The 5,539-nt window shown below is 44.8% G+C and overlaps 1 pseudogene; it reads left to right on the top strand.

Moving 5' to 3' along the window:
- Nucleotides 1-4,948: 4,948 nt before the first annotated feature.
- Nucleotides 4,949-5,122, top strand: LOC146816843 (U2 spliceosomal RNA; annotated as a pseudogene).
- Nucleotides 5,123-5,539: the final 417 nt, after the last annotated feature.

Below are 5,539 nucleotides of genomic sequence, written 5' to 3'. Positions count from 1 at the left end.
GGGTACGGCCCGGATGAACGGTCTTGGGAACCCTTGTCCCATGTGCGCCATTCTCCCGTTCTGGTCCGTGCTTTCCATCTGAGTCACCCTCTGAGCCCACGCCCTGTCTCCCCCATTTGAGTCCTTGGGGTGTTGAGGAGGGGGTCTTTGTTTGGGGGGATGTACTGTCAGGTTCCGCGGGTCTTACCCCCTCCCCGCAACGCACACACAGAAACACCGGGAGACTCACTTCCGGTTGGAGGGTGAGTCCCGGTCTAGTTGTTGCAGCACCCGAGAGGTCGTAGAAACACTTCCGGGGGAAACGCTTAACCTGCGTGTTTCCCGCCGGCTCCGTGCTTCGGATTCAACTGGATTCCCCCAGTACGCGAGTGCTGTGATCCGAGTCGAGTCGCGACTCATGTAACCTGTTTCCTTGGTTGTAGAAGCGAGCCTGGAGGATTCCTCTCTCCGCGCTGGAGCGCCCCACGAGTCCTTGCCGTTTCCGCCTTGGAGGCTGCCTTCATCTCAAAGCGCAGGAGCGCTTGTGGGATACCTTTGTTCGCCTGGGGGATACCTTTGTTTGCAAAGCGCAGAAGCGCTTGAGGGATACTTTTGTTTGTTTAGCGCAGGAGCGCTTGGGGGTTAATCCGATCCTATAGCGCAGGAGCGTTTGTGGGATACTCTTTTGCTTTATCAGCGCTGGTGCGCTTAGGGGATACTGAAGAGTCCATAGCACAGGAGCGCTGCTGTGGCAAAGTACCCCTTCTGTTTCTTGCACCTGCTTTGCTTTGAGGGATGCCATTGTTATAGCTTGCCCTCGTAGTTTGCCGCATGACCGCGCAAGAACCCCATTGCGCTTGGTTTGACCTTTCCTTTTGACACACGGGCGCAGGTGCGCTTTTGTGTTTGATTCACGGAAGGAGTAGTGTCCAGCAGCTCATCGCCTGGAGCAGCGCTGATTCTGGGTGCCGTGGTCCGAAGAAGCATCGGTGAGTCCCCGGAATGACTTCCTTTTCTGTGTGTGTGTTCATAAGGGTGCTATAGAGCAGGAGTTGGGATTCCTTATTAATCTAGTCCTTCCTGTCTTCCAGAGGGCCCCAGGATACTCCCACACCAAGCCACCACGTCCTTTCTGGCTCCCTTCCCTGCGTCCATCTCATCCCCGTTGGTTCCTACTGTTCACGAGGGTCAGGTGGGTACAGGGACGGGTGCTCTTGTCGTCTCTGCGGAATCACTTCACAAGCAAAGGTGAGTCTTGTGAGGTACCTGACAGGGGGTGGATGGGCTTCCATGAAAATTCTAGAAAGATTGCTGGCCCATCATTGCCACAGATGTAATTGAAATGTTTAATGAATGTGTAAGGAACAACTCCACCCCAGACGGTTTTGTCATGGGATAATATCTCTGATCCACAAAAAAGGACCAGAAAAAGAAATTGGTAACTGGAGACCAATCTCCCTGTTAAATGTAGACTACAAACTTCTCACAAAGTTTCTAGCCAACAGGTTGAAGAAAGTATTACAAACCGTAATACACGAAGATCAAACCTGTGCAGTCCCAGGCAGACAAATCTGGGACAACCTTATAACACTGAGAGATACAATTTGGTTAGCTAAAGACAGGAAAGAAACAGTCGGCATCCTTGCAATAGACTTCAATAAAGCCTTTGACAAAGTAGCACACACTTTCCTCCTCAAGTACTAAAGAAGATGGGGTTCCCCCACGTCTTCATACAAACAGAAATGCTATATACAAATGCAACCAGATGTGTAAATATAAATGGATCACCGTCTAACCCCTTTTGTATCCAGACAGGAGTACATCAAGGCTGCCCTTTATCCACAGCCCTCTTCAGATGCTCCCTGGAACCTTTACTGATACAGATCAGAAAGGATAAAAATCATAAGAGGGACACTAATACCAAGGGCAAAAGGGCTTGAGGCCAAATGCATTGCTTACATGGACGAGCTCACATTAATCTGCAAAACCCCACAAGCAGTGAGGAGAACTATCTTGCATGTACAAATTTTCATCCAGCCTAACCTTAAACGAGGAGAAAACAACCGTTCTCATCATGGGCCAATGGGACAACCTAACCAAGCTACCATTTAAGACCACTACAGAGCCCACGAAGATCTTAGGTATCCATTTCTCCCAAGACACCAAGGGGGAAAAAAACTGGCAAGAAGCTACAAAAAAAGTCACAAACAAACTAGACCTCTGGCGCACAAGTAAGTTAACCCTAGAAGGGAAACTTTTGTTCACAAAAGCAGTCATATTACCGATTTTTTTATACATAGCTGTGGTTTCCCCCCAACCAAAGCTATGCTACAAAAACTGAACAGCTTACTCTTCACCTTTCTATGGAATTCAACAGCAGAAAAACTCAAAAGTGAACTCATCTGCAAATCCCACGACAAAGGAGGGAAGAAAATGCCAAATGTCGAAGACTTCTTGCTCACTAAATACTTCATGCTATACTACAGAAGCCTGCACAACAAGAACACAAAAAGTGCCGTGTACATCAAATTCCACGCAGGATTTCTGTTCCACCGATTCAAACTCTATTCAGTAATAAACACAGTTTTTGACCTCATCACACCCCCAATGTATATATGCCTAGAACCCTTCATGGTGAAAAACAGAGCACTACTACAAGACATTGGGGAGAAAACTACGGCGAGACAACTGAGCACAGACATTGAAAATCAAGCAACAATGAACACTATCACCAACTGGACAGAAAAAAAGACAGCTGAAAAGTGGAAACAAGTAAGCTGAAACACCTGACCAACGAGCAAAAAGACTTAGCCTGGATGGTTGTCCATGAATGCCTCCCCACCAGACAATTCCAACACTGCAGAGGGATGGTCAGAACACCAAAATGCCCCAGAGAAAGCTGCCTACATGAAGAATCAACAACTCATCTGATATGGAACTGCCCTTATGTTCAAAAACTATGGAAAAAGCTGAGGAAACTACTGAAACATATCACCATCATGACAAACCTACAACATGAGAACATTCCCTATGGCCTGGGACTACCCTCCCTAGACAAGGAGATCGCATGGAAAATAATCAATGCGGGGAACGAAACCCTGTGGGCCTCCAGGAACCTACTACTCTTCTCGCAAAAACAGCTGACCACCAATGAATGCTTAAAGTAGTGTTTTTTTCCCCTGCTTCCTCCTCCCCCTCCCTTCTCCCTTCCAAAAACAGCGGCAAAGGCAGAACGAGAGCGGTAGTGGTAGCCATGGCTACCTACTCCAGAGTTGCAGAGGCCCCCAAGGCTTCTGGCTTTGACTTCGTGCCCAACTCGGTGTTAATTACTGTTGAGGAGAAATATCGCAGGGAAAATAATGTTATTTTTATGGTAGATGAAGTGCTTAAGAAAGAATGTAATGTGGCAGAGCGCGCTATTGAATGTATCCAGGATTTTTCCAATAGGGGCATTTTCGTCTTACTTTCTCTAGTGAGTCCATATGCCAGATGGTGTTACAAGCAACACAGAAGAATTGTGAACATAGGGCGCTACAGGGGCTCTCATTCACCTCCATGTCAGCACCGAAGGACACGGTACTTGTGGTCCATATGTATAACCCTTACATGGCCCGCATCTCATTGAGGTCTTCCTTGAAAGATACTGCACCACAATCCGAGGGGGAAAGAAAATTAAAAACATATGTGGGATATGGAATGGCAAGCGGCGCTATTTGGTCACCTTCAAGCCAGCCCCAGAAGGAGTGGGGGATTGGCACACCCGCCACAGACTTTCACTCAGGTTTTCTTGTGTATTCCGGACAGCCCCTTTTTTGCAGGATATGCCAGCAGTTTGGGCACTCGAAGGACCAATGCTCAGGATTAGTGTGTAGAAATTGCAGGGGTACTGATCACAAGGCTGCCCGGTGCTCAGCCCCCAATAAATGTAACCTTTGTGGCAGCAACTCCCACTTGTTCAAGGCCTGTCCCAAGGGACGTTTCCCCTATGCCACAGCAGCAGTCTCCGAAGGCATGCCCCCTTAGTCTGTCTGCAAATGGCAAAGTGGCGAGATTGGATAACTTAAAGTTATGTAAATAGTTTTTCTTTATCAGTATGTTTAATGTCTCTCTCTTGGACTTACACCCTGCCACCGGTAATTGGATTGGCATTTATATAGGCCTTAATAAAGTATCCCCTTTTTAAGGGGCTAGTTATATATCACCCAGCCACTGGGTAATTAAGATTGGCATTTATATAGGATTCAAAAACTGTAGTTATGGCCTTTTAGAAAAGTTTAACATGTAGGTCATAATGAAGTCCCCTTTTCAGGGGTTAGTCTTTTCTGTCTTGAAGCTGCCAGGACATATTTTAACAATGTTTTTTTATATAGAGTATTTAATAAATCCTCTAATGAGGGTTTAGATTTTAGAGTTTAACATGTAGGCCATAATAAAAATTTCCCCTTTTAAGGGGTAAGTCTTTCCTGTTTTCAAGTTGCCAGGAGATATTATAAATCCCCTAACGAGGGATTACATTTTTAGAGTTTAACATGTAGGCCATAATAAAGTTCCCCTTTTAAGGGGTTAGTCTTTCCTGTCTTGAAGTTGCCAAGAGATATTTTGACAATGTTATAAATCCCCTAATGAGGGATTAGTTTTTAATTTAAAATGAAGGCCAAAATAAAGTCCCCTTTTTTTAGGGGTTAGTCTTTTCTTTTTCACCCTGCCACTGGGTAATAAAGATTGGCACTTGTATAGTTGTATAGTTTTATAGTTTTGACTACACTTTAAAATATGTTAGTACAGTTTTTCCATACATAGAGTTTATTTTTAAATTTGGAGTATGCCTTAAAAGGAATACGCCTTTAATGTTTCTGTGAACACATATGATCCTTTGTATGTTTTGTCTCTGTATTCAAAGTTTTGCCTTTTTATACAATGTACATTTTGTTAAATATTTATTTTTGTACATGTACCTTTAATTTCAATAAAGGCTTTTCAAAACAAAAAATCTGTTTTTATCAGTTTAATATCTGATACGTCCTCTATATGGAGACCATATATTAAATTGATTTTTGGAACAGGGAGAAGAAATAGGAGCTTGCTCTGTCCACTCCACGCATCAACCTGGTATTGCAGTACCTCCAGGAATGGTGCAGTTTCCCACCCGGGGAAAACAATGCTGTTGAAAGATAGATGAGAAAACAAAAGTAGCGCTTCACTATCAAACCCTGTAAAGTAGCGCTACTGTGTTTGCGCGAGAATAAAAACCACCCTGGTAACCGCGTCTTGTTTTATTTCTTTTATTTATTTGCCGCTTTGCGGTCATTGTGCCGTGCTTTATTTATTTTTCAAGCTTTTTGCACTTTGAAACAGAAAAATGTCAGAAAAAGACTGCTTTACCAGCAACAGAGTTTCATTCGTTTTTGGATCCATTTCACTGGGGAACGCATGGAGGGAGTTTTCCCAGCAGCAAGTCAGTAGGATAGGGGGGGGGGGGGCCGAGAGAGAGAAAGAGAGAAAAAGAGAAAGAGAGAAGGAGAGAGAGAGAGAGAGAGAGAGAGAGAGAGAGTGAGAGTGA

Source organism: Triturus cristatus, chromosome 6, assembly GCF_964204655.1.
Source record: "Triturus cristatus chromosome 6, aTriCri1.1, whole genome shotgun sequence".
In the NCBI taxonomy this organism is placed as follows: Eukaryota; Metazoa; Chordata; class Amphibia; order Caudata; family Salamandridae; genus Triturus; species Triturus cristatus.
This window is presented reverse-complemented; position numbering and strand designations above follow the sequence as displayed.